This window comes from Chelon labrosus, assembly GCF_963514085.1.
Source record: "Chelon labrosus genome assembly, chromosome: 5".
Lineage (NCBI taxonomy): Eukaryota > Metazoa > Chordata > Actinopteri > Mugiliformes > Mugilidae > Chelon > Chelon labrosus.
In genome coordinates this window covers 25,184,709-25,201,053 of record NC_140341.1, presented here as the reverse complement: position 1 = coordinate 25,201,053, position 16,345 = coordinate 25,184,709, and the positions used below count along the sequence as shown (strand labels likewise).

Here is a 16,345-nt window from a genome sequence, read left to right as displayed (position 1 = left end):
GTTGTCGCATCTGCTAACCTGTCTCCTGTCCATTTGCCCGCTCTTCCATTCTGCTTGGCTAACTGTGTTCACTGACTTAGAGGTTCGCCATGTGGTGGCAGGGGGTGCTTAGCTTGTTGAAAATCTAGAGTGCACACAAACAGCTCATGCATGCACGATGTCTGATATACACTCCATCTCTATTAATATTTGAAACCCTGCAGCTCAATCTCTTATCGCTCTTTTTCTCTCCCCTCCCTCTGCTACCCCCTCAGAGCAGCTCCATACAATCTATCTGCTTCGTACCGACTGCTACCTCAGTGATCATTTAAGCATAAAGTGGAAACCTGAGAGTCTGGTTGCAAAATGCTGTTAAAAGTGCAATTTAGACAGAATTATATTCCCAGGGTTCATGGGTATTAAAAAAATTGCTTTGTAATCATGACTATGGTCGGAGGACATCCTGCAAAAATGTATACTAGGGTATTTTGAAAGCCGCTTATTTTCCTTAGACGGAGACATCTACTTAAGTTATAGATTCATAAAAACATGCAAATAAGTTTGTAACTCGAGAGAATGCGGCCGATGCCACTGGGCAGTGAAGTTGGTTTGCAGCACACAGTAAGGGACAACCAGCAAATCTTTATGACACGGGCCACATTGCTTCAAACTGATTAAAAGAATTCTCTTCAGAGATTCCAACTTATCTGTTTACATGAATGCCAAATAAAATGATCTGATGAGATATACACACTTACACGCCTCAATATTTTGTAACATTTGCAAAGTTGTTCTGACTGATATAGAGCACTGAAACTCAATTATTATCACTCATTAGGAGGCATGTTTCAGCCGATACAGAAAAAGAAATATCTCTGTACACAACTGGACAGTCCTACAACCAATCAGAGTTATTTTGTTGTAAACAAAATCAGCTTAACAGCGCAGCTACTGCTACATTGCTGTAACCCGTCCATCCATCACCGCATACAACCTGCCCTAATGATTCGATTGGTCCGGCAGATCTTCAGTGAGGTGTAATGAATTCCAAACAGAGTGAGAGAGACCGAAATTCACCCACAGTATTTTGTGGGTGGGGACTTCAGGCTTTCTTCTGGGCTAGTGACAACATTCATTCACCATCTAATTTCCAACGCGCTGCCCACACTGAATCTGGCTTCATTCACCAACTCATCTTGCTCACACGAAGTTACTCTTTATGTGGGGCAAACACGCACATAAAGAATGCATTTATTCCGCCCAGAGAAGGATGATCAGATTAAGTGTTTCCATTCACTCCCTACCACTCCTTTCAAATCGATCAGGCCAGTCTGTTCTGTCTGAGTGGGTTACATGCCACATTTTTATCCTGATCGTGCCATTATTCCGATCTGCTGTGGAATACTGGTGTCCATGCCAAAGAAGCAATTGTGCAACACTTAGACGCAGGTGGCAGCATTCAGCAGTGGAAGTATTTATTCCCTTTTCAAAATCTATCATGTGAAAACCCTACAAGGACAGGTAGTTGTTGTCAAACTCAACTGTCAAGCCAAAAGCCATCCAACAACCAATCTGGTAAAAATATCACTATAACTAAATGCCCATCTTTTCCAACAATAAATAAAGCTTTTGTCTTGAACAGGAGTTCCCTTGCTCCCTGATATGTACACCACTCTCTCATATTCTTCTGATGCTCATTAGCATCTGACCAGACAAACGGACTCTCTGAGGATTTTAGTGATAATGAGTTGAGTATTATTATTATTTTTTTTTTTAAAGCCTGAGCCAATTACCATTACTTCCCCTACTACCGCCGTTAAACACAATCATTTACACACATTCACACAATCCCCCTATACCCAGAGTGCTAATTATAGTTTGCCCATTAATCAGTGACAGCTGTAATTATACTAATTCCGATGTGTAATCTGATCAAGGTGAGGAGGACCAAATCACAGGCTTTCCCTCCTGCTAGTCTTGCGGGGGAATTTTCAGTAATGATGGCGGCATGTGAGGTTGTAAAGAAAATTGGTTTAGACCAAAACAATCTGATTTGACTCGGTGTGGAGGCTGATTAGTGGGGCAGAGCACAGGCACGCATGTAAATAAATCTATCTCTGTTGTCCGCAGGCGATTATAGCGGCTAAACTGCCTTTATTAATTTAACAATAAGTATATTATTTTTAGAACTGGACACCAAGTGTGGGGGAACGACTGGCTTCCTAGACTACTTTGTAAAAGGAGGCTGTGGCTCAGTAGGTAGATCAGGTTGGCCGTGAACCAGGGGGTTAGAGGTTCGATCCCTGGTACGTGGACCACATGCCAAAGTGTCCTTGAGCACGACACGGAATCCTGAGTGGTTTCCATTGGTGTATGAATGAGTGTGAGCTTATGAGTAAATTTCCCTCGGTATGTAGGCAACTACTCATGTTTGCTTGGTTTTGTTTTTATCCAACAACCAAGAGTTTCCAGCGTTCTATACAAAAACAGACAGCAATATTAGGCACAGGCAGAATGTCCACAACACTAAATTCAGACATTATTCTTATCTGTGCTGCTTGTCTGGTCTAGAGACCAACAAACACTCACAGTAAGTGAGTGTGAAGGTAATGAGCCAGACAGTTGACCACCATGCTGTCTTTTATCTGATTATCAACGTAATACGATATTCCTGGGTTTGTTATGTAGTCTACGTTAGCAGAGAAGCCTGTTTGCTACCGTTCTGCGATCAAATCTGAATTTCGGCGCACACTTCTCTCTGTGTTCTCTGAGCGGCTGACTGAGGTGAGTCTTTTGTCTAAATTTGAAATGATCCGCAGAGATTAATGCTTACAATGACGGATAACTAACGGAGATATGCATAATGGATTTGTATTACTGTGGGGTGCTTCCATAATGCAGCGCTGTGCTGTTTTATCTGCCAGCCCGTCTGTAGTTATTGTGTGAATTATCTGTCAGATCAAACAGACTGATTTGAGGTAGTAATCTGTAATCATCTTGCCAATCTGGTGTTAATTTGCATTTTGTGTTAACAGTCAGATAAAATAAACAAGTAAAGAGCAGATACAGAACTCTGGAATATATTGTTGAATGTTAATAAAACATCTTGGATTCAAGACGACAAATCTGTGGAATAATTTAACTATTTCTATGGAACTGAGGATGAAAGACAGTTGTGGGCCCTCACATATATCATCATGTTTTCTGCACTAAAACATAAAACATATCCATGATAAGCATCAGTCCAACTCTTTGGACACTTGCTTACATAAGACTGAAATCTCTGAAATCAAAGTACGGGTGCTCAGATCAGTCGGCCACCGATCATTATTGGCTGATATTCCACCTGTATAACTTCACTGGCCAACTCTGCAACTGCCAATCAGATGACGTAAGAATTGCGAGGCAATTTCCTGATGCACACCAAAATGGGCTCAACCCCCAGGTGTGTGGTTTACTTTGCGCCCTATGTCCTGGCCACTGGACCGGGACAGCAGAACGTTGCAGCCCCACGCCCCCGGAGACAGTACCACCATCTGGCCCCCTTGCATGCGATGTATGCTGACGTCAGCAGCCTAGCATCATCGCAGATGAACATCTACCTCGGAGCCAGTCGCCCCTCAATGCGGACATAGACTTTTTGTCCATAGAGTGTTTTTTTTTTGTTTTTTTTTATGGCAGGATGACAAAAGATTGCTTTTCCCCGATTCTGTTGTTGTCCTGCACAGGTCCAGTAGAACAAATGTCCAGCCTCAGTCTACCTCTGTGCGCCGGGAACAACTGTTAGATAGTGAGCGACTGCAGGTCATCTTGTAAATGAGAATGATTTTCGTTTCTTCCATTAGCCTCCTGGAATTTAATTAAGGAGCAGATTTTTTCTTTTTATTCTTTTTATCAGCCAGATGGAATTTAAAGAAGTAGATAAGTAGATAAGAATGTTTTTGTTCTTTTCTATTAACCTACTGGAGCCTATCCTACCTGTCATCGGGTGAGATGCGGGGTACATCCTGGACAGGTCTCCAGTCAATCACAGGGCTAACACAGAGAGACAGACAACCATTCATACTGACGTGCACACCTACGGCCAATTTAGAATGAACCTAATGAGCATGTCTTTGGACGGTGGGAGGAAGCTGGAGTACCCGGAGAGAACCCACACAGACACAGGGAGAACATGCAAACTCCACACAGAAAGGCCCCAGTATACAAACCCTGATGTATGCAAACATTTTTTTACCTCTTTTTAGGACCACACAATGTGCACATAAATAAGTATTTTTAAAGGGTTTCAGACAGACCCTGTGATCGGATAGCGCTCCTCATGATCGGCCGTCGGTGATGGGCTGAAAAAATGCTGATCGGCGCACCCCTACACGAACGATAATCCCACTGATGCATCTCTGTTTATCAACCTAAAAGCAGCATAAATAACTACAGGGATATGCTCGGGTTCTGTAAGTACTCTGTTAACATGTTATGGGATATCTGTCACGCTCTATTGGACATTCTGCATGTCACATAATCAAAATGCCACTAGTGTATAATTACACCTGCACTGACTATGTATACAATATGTCAGCACTAAATAATAATAATGACACTTCGCCTATCATTTATCTAACAAGTACACAGGGATGATATTGGAGTGAAGATATGTAAACACAACCCTGACACTGTAGTAAGAAGATGTTCAATCTCTGAACAGAGGCATATTTGTTAGTTTCCACAGCATTAAACAGATGTCACTGAAACACTAAGCAGACTGGCTCTGCAGGGTCGGATCTACCCTATCAGTGACTGCAGCCACTACAGCAGATTTGCCTGAATGACTACATTGTTTTTGCATCTGGTCCCTGTTCCCGCTTCCCGGTTCCAAAACAAATGTAGGCTTTGATACCGAAACCTTCCCCATCTCCCGTCCGGTCACAGGCATGGACACGAACCAGCATACATTCACAACGTAGTGTTGCACGACAGCGAGCGAGGGTAAAAACAAACTGAGGCAAACTGAGAAACAGATCAACAGGGTGTGCGTGGTAAGTGTGAACGAAAGCAGGTACCCTCCAGATGGAGTCTTCACATATAAATGCATGTTAATCAGTGTGACGCCGTGTTTTGAATGACTCTGGCTGCTGGATCACATAGTACATATGTTGTCAGAGCATCTGAAGAGAGAGGAAGAGCCAAAATAGAGTAACATAACTCCATTAGAAAATAATTCCATGTTTATTTTACGATACTTTAGAATGCTGATGTTGAATTTCGCACAGTCCACTAGACATAATGGTAAAGAGCCCTTATCAACAGCTTTCCAAAAGCAACACTGCAGGGAAATGATTTATGGGGATGAGAATCCGAGAAGAGAGGATAGATGTTGGAAGGAACCTTTGGACAGGAGCCAGCTTGAAGCAATCATGTCTCCTTTCTACCAGTAAATCTGATGCCATGCTTCAGCTTCGACTCATTAAATAGTTTCTTTTGTTTCTCTGGATGTTTGAAGATCGGATGTCGGGCAAATCTCCTGGTGCACAGCTTACAAACAAGTCCGGTTAAGGGTATCAGTCCGAAAACATGGTCTCCTCAGGGAAACCTCGAGAGCCAAGTTTACTATATAAGCAAGGTGAATAGTCTAGACCACAGTTGCTTTCTGATTGTAACTTGGAACAACTACCTGGCCATCTGATCTGGTGCATCAGGCCAGCATTTGAATGGAAAGAAGCCCTTTGGACTGGGGAGGGTAAGTGATGTTCAAACTATGAGGTGAGAAGGGAAGTTGTGCAGGACTTGCCAATGAGGCACGAACACTGCACGAGGTGAAATGAACAGATGTATGCCACGTTCTAAAAGAACAAATGAGAGTTAGAGTTTGGAGTTTGGCGTGTTGATTTGAGCCATCAATTTGCACCCAGCAAGTGGAGCTGCAGCCGTCGTTGTGACACGCAGTTTATGGTAGAAATGGGGTCATTTAAAAACTTCAGTGCCTGCTTTCTCCAGTTTGGCTAAAATCTCTCATTGTTGGAGTCATAACTGAGTCAGAGTCAGCTATTTGTTGAGCATGCAGTAAAAACTTGGTAGTTCACACTGCGTTTAGCTAAAAGTGAATACAGTGTGTGTGTTCGTCAGTGTAGCCGTCCTCAGCTTTAGGGGAAAGAAGGAAGACATTCAGCATCGAGATATGATGATTTTGTCCCATCCAGCTACACAGCAGACCTTTTCTCAGGTTCACACATTAAGAAGCTTTTTTGTGACACAACATACCATCCTGAATTATAGGTCCAAGCTTAGGAACCGAAGGTCACCCTTCCAGCAGTGCACCATTTCCCGGGCGCTCTGCTTAAATGTACAACCTCATGCTCATGACACGGATGAAATATGGCTAGCCTAGTTCTATTTGGCATGAAGATTAAATCATCTGAGGGAGCAACCTTTGCAGCAATAACCGAAGGAAGAAAAAAAAGATTAAATGAGGTGTGTTATTGTTTTATTTCTTTCATTTTCAACTTCAGTGGCAACCCAACATTGTATCATGTCACGTCTCATAGCCATCAACACACTGTGGCTGCAGAAAGTTTTGATATCTCCAGTCTTTACACACTTCATTGCGTTGTAAATTTAATTTTAAACTAATAAAATCAGCTTTTCTTTCCATCAGCCTGTTTGCAATAAAACATATATGTGGGAGAAAAAAAATCTCTCTCAAAAGTATTCAGACCTGGCTGTGGCGTTCCAAATTGTGGTCAGACAATTTAAACATCTTTGAGATATGTTTAGAAACTGCCGTAAGTCCATCTGTGACTAACTGAATGGACTTGACAGCTTAGAGAGGAACATATCTGTGTATAAACAGTGAGATTTCCATAATTCACGTTATATGTCAAGAAAAAAAATATGCCATGCAGTCAAAAGAAACTCTAGAGACCTTGACCATGAAAATGTGGCAAGGGATAGATGATTAGGGCAACAGTATGAAAGCATTTTGAAAACTTTGTGTGTTCCCAGAAGCAGGCCAAACAAGAGGGGCTTTGGTGAGCAGCACTTCATCGGTCAGGACTTTATGGTAGAGCAGTTAGACAGAGGAGAGGACAGTCTGAGTAAAGGCCACATGAAGGGCCCCTTGGAAATTGTTAAACTGCATTCAGTATAAGGAAGAAAGTACAGCATGCGTGGTTTATACTTCTGTGTAGCTACGGTGTCAGTCCAGACTCTACATGACACCTGAACGTGGCAGTTGACAAATGTGTGACAGGATCTTCCAGGAAGAATTGGGTGAACTGGCCAAATTTAGACATGCAAAGCCTGCAGAGACTGGCGCAAGAAGACTCAAAGGTGTAAGGGCTGTCAAATGGGCTTAATAAAGGGCAGGGTTAATGGAATTGATACTTTTTTGAACGAGATATTTCAGTTTTTTAATTCATTTGCAAAAGTAGAAAACCCCAATGATTATTTAAAAGCCAATTCACAACAATATGCACTTTGCAAAAAGTGAAGGGATGTGAATACTCAAACTAGATTTCAAGGGGAATGTCAAAAATACACAAATGTACTTCACCAATTTTCGATTACATTTTTGTTGGTTTAGGTATTCAAGACACTCTCACATGACATAAATTCTCACCATCACATAATGTAAAATTAATCCCTTTCTTTTTTTGTAGTCACAGTGCGTACCACTGACTCACTGAATTGTACACAAAAACATACAACTGGAGTGCTAAAGAGCTGTTAAATGCTCGTCTCACTTACCCTGCAGCAGCACATCACACTCTAGTCGGACGTGTGTTGGCCTTCTTGCAAACGCTGCACTAAATATTCATTATATTAATGGAGGTGAGGTGAAAGCAAGGGTAGTTTGTGTTTCCAAACACAGGCTACGGGAATGCTGGTGCCATAAACGCAAACAAAAGACTGAACACGCAGAACAGTGCACTGGCTCAAAAGAATGTTCTGATTTTTCAGGTAGAAAATGTAAGCATGTTCCCAAGCATGTGGATTTGGGGTCACACAGAGTTTTAAGAGTGTCTGATTTAAGGGACTGGCAGATCGGGAAGTCAGACTGAGCTGACAACATTGTTTTATGCCTTTCTATACTTTTCCCCCTAATTTTCCTCTGGGAGAGTTCTCATAAGGGCAGCATGGTTCCATCACCTGAGCACCACTGGGTGCAGCCCCCATGTGGCGGCCTGCGCTGATCAGAATCTTCTCAAGGCGGCGGCCCTCCTTCTCTACCTGACAGTTCCTCCCCCCTAGCACCCAGCAGGAAAATGAAAACTATTAAAAGGTGCGCAAGGAGGACAATAAATGTCTCCTCTTGTCAATAAGACCACCTGTGTCTAGCTATCCTGGCTATTAGCTGGAACAATAACCAAGATCTAATGTTGCTTTAGAGGGTTAATTTGGGGCAGCAGAGGCCAAGATATCCTAATATTCAGTCCCTAGTATAAATACAGCTCCGAAATGCTGGCTAACCACAATGGAACTTGGCATATACATTCATTCATAATTTAAATCTCAAGCCCAATATGAGGTTAACCTGATGACATCACTACGGCATCATCAGGGCTATTTTCTTAGAATTCATAAAACTCCTCAAAGGCCACAGGACAGGTTATATAATACTTTTTTTTTTTTTTTTTTTTTGCAGGCTGCCTAGTACTTTGAGGGGTGATTAAAGTGCTCTTCATCTTATCTAAATTATTAACCATGGCATGAAGGAACTAAGGGACATGTGTACAGACTCAGTGCACTGTAAAAGAAATCTATTTCCATTGCAATATAATTAATCATCCTTACACTGCAGAGCAAAGGTTTTGACATCCAGTTAAACGGGGGGTAAATGGTGGAGACGGACGAACGGACATAAAGAGCGTAGAGCCCCCTGATGTTTGAGCCAGTCTAAGAACAGCCCCACTGGAGCAGACACACTCCACGTAATGTATTCCTCAAGAAAACACAATGAACAATGAAAAAAAACTGCATACATCCACTCCGTTGTAGAGCTGAACGCCTGGGATGATGTGTGTTGGCAATCTGGTGCCAGTGTGAATTACAGCACTGTTTATGAACCGCCTCGTACTGAACACAAAGCCTCTTCATTTCTCAATGACTGGTAATGTTACCCCTCATTTGGCCATCAGTCACTGGAGTGACTCCAGGTTTGAAAGAGCCGTGCTGTCAGCGGGCTGCAACTTAAACTGTATATAATACGGAACCTGTTTTGCGTGTGAGATATACAGTAAATGGCTTTTTGTTGATGTGCCTGGATTCTGTCGATCACAGAGGGGCAACCAGGAACGTGCTGTCCTGCAGCCAAGTGGCCGCAGTGTATCTGCACACGTCAGCATCTAAATTACCCAGCATGCAGTCTTCCAGTCGGTTCAGTTTTGCTCTTGTGATGCTGCTTTCTTGCTTAATAATACTACGAAAGCAGAAATCCATCTGTCAGGAGGCGCTACGTAAATATCTTGATTATCTTTAGCTCCCACTGGTGTACTGGTGTGAGTCAGCTAAATGTGGGAAATGTCACAGTTCTGAACTTCTTACCGTTGTTGTATGTACTCAAGGAGAGAGCGGTCTTATTTCCCAAATCCTCTGCTGTTTACAATGCCACACACACACTGCACCTACAGGAAAAGAAAGTACATTATTAATAGATGTGCAGGCTCTAGAAAGTAAGTGTTCTGAAAATGTGCATGCAACATCAGGTCATCACGTAAAAAAAATAAAATAAATATTACATGAGAACCAAAAAGGGAAAAAAAAAAAGTATTTCAAGTTATTGGATTTTTTTTCCCATTAAAAATTAATTAATGGGAGTCTGGTTTAGAGTGATCCTGTTGCCAGTCAATATAGAAAGCCTGCTTTTCAGTGTAGTGCTGAAGTAAGGCTTAACGTGTCACGCACAGGGTGTACTATTACTTAAAAGGAGCTTACATGTGGGTTGTTTTTATTTTTTTCGAATAGTGGCTGCAGAATCAACATGAAGCATAAATGAAACAAATCAAGGCCAAGAATCTCTCAGAGCATCACAGATCACCACCAGTATATGAAGAAACCGCTGGCCGGCACCCTGCTGACCCTGCCCCAGGCAGCTCGACTCTGACCACAAACAAGCGCAGCGATGCCACAACGTAAGAGTGGCAGGAAACAGCCAAGGAGGAACAGGAGAAGGGACCAGATGCTGCCCCATTGTCCAATCACATTAGCGACTGGGATTCTACTGTTACATGCACAAGGACAGAGGGGTCTCTTGAGAACAGAAAACTGAGGTGACACAGGCAAGGTTTAGCACGGACCGAAACTGAGCGGCAGGCTTCTGAATGCATTCAAATCAAGTTACATGTCTCACGCCATCCAACTAACCTGTCCGACAAACAAAGAAAAGAGCAAACAATACACGTTGAGGCATAAACCAGGATACCAGGTATATATCTGTGCCAGTATCTTTGCCTGCCTTCTGAAACACCACAACAAAACGTACTGAGATTCTTTTGTTTTTTTCCTGTCAGAGTGAAGCATTATTCTTAAACGTAATAAAACCAAAGATCCTTGGTAGCTACACATTCTTGACATTAAAAAGTTGATTAAAAAGAACAGAAAAAACACCACTTTGGCATCACCAACAACTCAATCATCACAACATAACAGACGGCCAACTAAAAAGTGTGCCCACGGTTCCACCTTCATCACTGACTCAAGCTAACATGTGTTCATGAGATACAACTTTTAACAAATATCCCATCCCGCGTCTTCAGATCTGGAGGAGATGTGCTCTTCCAGAATCTGAGGATCACTCAGGCAGCAGTGACAACCTCTACATTTATCACAGCCAGGTCGTATTTTGAAATATTCAGTAATTCCCTTTGATGTCCCTGGAGACTCAGCCTCAGAGATTTAGGTAGTGCCATGCCTTCCCACGTCCCTATGTGATCTAATTTTATCCCAAAATGGGTTACCAAGCTTATATTCCCAGAAAACATGTCAAAATGTTCCCTTTTCTGTCTGACATTTCCAACATACGACCATCAGGCCCATCCTATGAAGCTTAAAAAGGTTTTATTTCTCTCTTTTTATTACTTTATACTGAGAGAGAATTCCCCCCTAGACTACCTTATACAGTACAGTACTATTACATCGAGATTTTTCCAACCCATTAAACATTATTCCAAAAATTCCTACAGTGGGTTCTTATCCTGAATGAATTGGCCCTTAGTAATACAGTCTCTCATTTGTACATACTTCCAAAAAGGGAAAAAAAGAAAACAAACAAGTCATCAAAGCACAAGTCATTTATCTTGTGAATCCCAAGAAATTAGATTCTTAAAGTTAAACCTCATTCACGAAATGAATTTATACATCATGCTGTAGTTACACCACAGCGGGACATTCCCAGAGAGAACTGCACATTGCTATAACTCAGAGTCTTTTTGGGTTTTTTTTTTCTTGAGGGGAGATGTGGTGTAGTGGTTAGAGAAGCAGCTTGGAACCGAACAGTCACAGGTTTGCACCCCTCCATGTCCACGGCTGAGGTGCCTTGAGCAAGCACCTAACCCCCAAATTGCTCTCCAGGCACTACACCAGGGTGTATACAGTACCGTTTGAACGTATGGATGGGTCCAATGCAGAGAAAAAAATTTGCAACGTGATAAGCTCAGTTGTGGTCGTCATTGTTTGATGTCCACGATGAAAACTCAACACAGACGCATTGAAATCCGACCACCGACTTGCTTTTCGGCGACGTGACTACAGAGCGATATCAACGCACCAGCACACAAGTATAAACCAAACCTAACAGAGAAGTTCCACAGTGAAAGAGAAAGACGGCTTGTAAATTAAAAACGGCTTGTGGGACAAGTATTTCAGACCATATGGTATCTGCCTGGACATATGGACATGACTAGGGTTGGGGGGGGGGAAGGAAAAACTCTCCATTTACGGCTTCCTTCAACATCCTGTGAATATGTGTGTCTTCATCATCTGTATTCAAGACGTTCACCGAGGTGCTTCAGACCTCTCTGAGCTGCCACAAGGATTTCTCGCAACTTCCTTGAAGTTTTACATATTTTGCCATGCATGTATAACTATGTCACGAAAAGAGTTAAAGTGAGCGTAATTGTGTCAAATGCAAGAAGCTTCGTGTTACATGTTACCTACAAAACTTAAAGGAAGACATCCATAACACAGTCTTAGAACATTTAGATTAAACAGGGTGTGCTAGCTTTCAAACTACTTGACTTTTTATCATCACTTTCATTCGTGTGGCTTGATTTGAAATAATGCAGCAGTGGTGTGCAAAGGATTTAGATGGACTTGGCAGTGAAACTGGAACATCTATGTAGTTTGGTTGTTTTTTTGTTAACAGTGTAAGATTTGTTACATAAGTCAGCTGTGAGTTGCTATGACTCATCTAGTGTTTCCTCCCTTTTGTGTTTTATGACCAAGTAACGCAGCGAAGGAGGAGGACAGGCAACACTATACGTGCGCTGCCTAGTCTCAAGGGCACGTGTGTACACCACTGGTAATTTAGCAGCAGAGGATGCATCAGTTTGAGTTTAAGAACATTTAGTCACTGCTACTATCCACTCTGGGGATTCAGGCTTGCCTTGCCTCCTCCACTAACTATCAAGAGCAGAGGAAAACAATCTGAGGCCAGTGGCGACAGCAGACAGAATGTGGCTTTTGAACTTGTGAAACGGATGGTGATAACTTAAAAATGACCCCCTCTCCTCCTTGTAGCGGAGGCAAAGAATCTGCATCATGTGGTTCATCCTGACAGTCATTTTCACTGCGATGCCAAGTCTTCACGAACCGCACAGCATCTGTAAATCTTATTGGAAACAGGTCCTGATTCAGTGTTTTTTTTTTTTTTGCACAGACGCTGCATTCTGAGCAACTACGGCTGCAGTTTCCGCACGAGCAGCCAAACGCAGTGGCAGATGTCAATCGGGGTAAAGTAAAGACAACAACTTACTGGTAGGCAATTAAATGTTAATGAATCGTGAGCAGAATGCTTAGGTTGCGGATTTCTAAATGAGCTCCGCACATCAGGTAGCTTCTCCGTTTTTCAAACCCAAACACAAAACCGTTTTCAAGTGCCAACTGCTGTCAGAGGAGCCTGTCTTATTCCACTATTCCACGCAGAGTAATCTAGTGTGAAAAAAAAAATCCCTTGGACACCAACAACACCCGTTTCAGAGGTGTGAAACTCAAAACAAAGACCTCTGTCTTTTCATTTCAGATAATTAGGCAATAATTACAACAAACAAGAAAACTGCACTCCTAAAAATCTGTAAGTTCAAATAAGAGTAAAGCTTCTCTAAACCATTTTTTTCTGTTCGGTGTGAATGAGCGTGAGTGAGTAGTGTTTTGTTTTTTCCTGCGTAGCCACCTAGAGAAAAACCCTTGCGCCCAACAATCTCAGAACTCTTGAGAGGGGCACCGGTGTTGTTGCTCGCAATGTCGCTCCTTTTGACGCAACTGACCGTATGGACTGGATTTGGCAACCAAGACGATGCAGGAGAAGCCCACTCCGGCCACGTCTGTCCATCCCAGGCTGCATGTATGTCCAAAAGAAATTACCACGATAAGGACAGAAAAGCCCGATTGTGGGAGGACTGTTCCTGGTGAGTGTTGTGTTGTCACGATATTGTTGTCATAGAAACAAAACCCACGAGCAGCATGGCAGCGCGCTTTCGGTGAAGCGCTTCCCAACGCCAGCGCTTTTTTTAAGCCAGATGAAAACCCTACATGGACGCACGCCGTGACATTTGACTGTTTGAATTTTTTTTTGTTGCTGACAGAAAACTGTGCAGACTGGACTGATAAAAATACAGTCGGTGCTCCACTCCTTTCTCCAGACCGTATCTATCACAGTACAGTTCAGTGAAGGGATAATCTTTATCTCATTCATATGTACCCAATAACATTTTTTCCTTTTGACAAAGTTTCCAAGAATCACAGAAGCATGACCATCAAACATGAAAGAAAAAAGTGGACACAGAAAAGTGATGTGAGGCTACGCACAGATATCCACAGAATACAGATGATTTGTTTAAGGCATCTCTTTGCACTCAGCTATGGAAAACACCCCAGAGTCCTCCTTTAAAACCACTGGAGCTCCTTCCAGTCAACAGCGAGTACGAGTGAATTGTGGGGCGCACAAGTAAACAAACAAGCAGTCTTCAGTTCAAATTAATGATGACTGACAGGGGGCGTTGAGAGGTGTAAACATGTTTTCATTTTCCATGACCTCTTTCAGTGACCTCCAAGTGCAGCTAACACTTATTATGCACTATTCAGAATAATTTGTAACGAATGATCCCCTTTATATCTTGTTTGTTTCATCTACAGTAACCCTTATGCTATAGACTATGTGTTCCATTCTCTCTGACAGACTATTGAATATAATATGATGCAAATCATCACAGGTCAAACTGACATGCCAGATGACGCTGTGAAGGTGAGAGAAGACGGCAAAAAACTTCATCATTATGCAGATGGTGTGGCAGCTGAGGGTTTTTTGAGGCTGTTTGCTGCCAAAATGCCTTCACTTTTGAAAAGTGAAGTCGGGGATTAGGATGGAAGTCACATAGCTACTGTGGAAGTTTGTGACGGGAGGGGGGGAGAATGAGTCACTCTCCCTCCACGCTGCCGTGAAGTTACCTTCGGGGAATTAACATCTCGTCTCTCCAATGGAGCAGCTCGGCGGCCAATAGCAGATGGCTATGAGCGTGAGTTGCCGAGTGGAGACGGGCATACGTGGTCAGCAAGTCCACGTCTGTTAATAAAGCTGTTTTTGTGATCTGCGTAGCAGGATGAATCCTTCCGCCCTTCAAATTAAAGCCATGATCAAAGCCGCCAAGCTAGTGTCAAAATATGATACAAACGTAACACTGATGCAACACAGGCTTCAAACTGGATGTGTCAAGTAAAACTCCTAATGGCATACTTTGAGAACAACAAAGCACTTTCCCAAGGATTTCTTCCATGAAAACTATAATTATAGAATTAAAAACTAAAACACAGAATATTATCTTCTAGTTTCTCTGTCTCGTTCAGTTCTCTACCCACATCCTTTGTTTTCCCTGATCCGTCTGTTTTTCTTGATTGTTCAGAAAAACTGTGACACTTCTGCTGACAGCGTTGCGCATCTTGTTAACGCACCAAGCACCCAACAAGGGGCTACAGTAGTTTCTGTTTCAACTGATCCTTGACTAAATGGCAAAAGACGACTAGGGATAGGAATTGATTAGATATGATGATATCAACGCTATTGTCAAACCGGTTTAATGATCCAAATCATTATCAGTTCCCTTATCAATTCCTGAGTTCTCTGGAGCCAAGCTCAGCTTTGAGCTCTGCATGTAAATAAACCTCGATCATCTGGGGCCCAGTAAAACAGTTTAACAGCTGATGTCTCTAATGGATCTCTGCTCCAGAACGAAGAACTGCTGTTTTATGTGTGCATCACTACTGTGGCACAGACGTTATTATTTCTTGATCTGATCCCCGACGTTATTTAGACAGAACTGCTCAGAACTCAGATTATAACTGCCTAACAACCATAATTACCATATGCAACGTAATCTGGTAATTAAAGTAATTAAAGACACTGGTAAATGAGGAAATACGTAACTTAACCACACATGGCTCCTCATACATCAACATGACTATATCAATATTTAACACAGAATCACACCCGTGAACTCATTAAATACTTTCATTTGTAAATTCTTACTTAGATTTATCGATTTTTTTAGTTAGTTAACAGTTACAAGGACAGGATATTTTAAAAGTCTCTCATTAACAAACAGTGCTTTTTCCTTTTCGGGAGATCATTTATAATAGCGGTGTGTTTTTTCTGAATGAATGAGGCAAAACAGTATAGTCTTTAATGCAACTCAGGACCACTGCATTCACACTACCAAAGGAACGTGGACACATCATAGACAGTATAAAGAGGCGGAACTGCTCCTCAAAAGTGAAGCCAAAGCAAGTAGAGCTCCCCCTGGTGGCTGGCTGCAGTATAGGTCATAAGCTCCACCTCCTCCATGTTAGTGGATGGGACTTGTGCCAAAGTTTAGGCAGTTAATAAAATGTTGACGCATGTTCAAGAAGTGGAAGTGTGGTCGGGCCTTTCGATATCACGGCTCCATGTGGCTCCTCAGACGGGAAAAAAAAACGTCAATTCGGCCAACGCAAGGAATTTGTCCATATTACATATACATCACACATGTGGACTCATGAGACGCAGGCCACCAAATGCGGTTAGAGATAATATCTGCCAAATGCAATCTCAATGCGTCCTGGGAGTGTCACACCTGGAACATCGGATCACCCACATCGGATCACCCACATCGGATCACCCACA

General features: G+C 42.4%; 1 protein-coding gene across 2 annotated transcripts in view; it reads right to left on the bottom strand.

Moving 5' to 3' along the window:
- adarb1b (adenosine deaminase RNA specific B1b) overlaps positions 1–16,345 on the bottom strand; it is a 117,446-nt gene that overhangs the window by 62,386 nt on the left and 38,715 nt on the right. The window contains exon 2 of one of the 2 annotated variants that reach the window (XM_084545531.1): positions 9,520–9,599. The gene's annotated coding sequence lies outside the window, so the exon portion shown is untranslated. Of the gene's footprint in view, positions 1–9,519; positions 9,799–16,345 lie in introns of those variants that run through there. The other variant, XM_084545532.1, reaches the window with a different exon arrangement.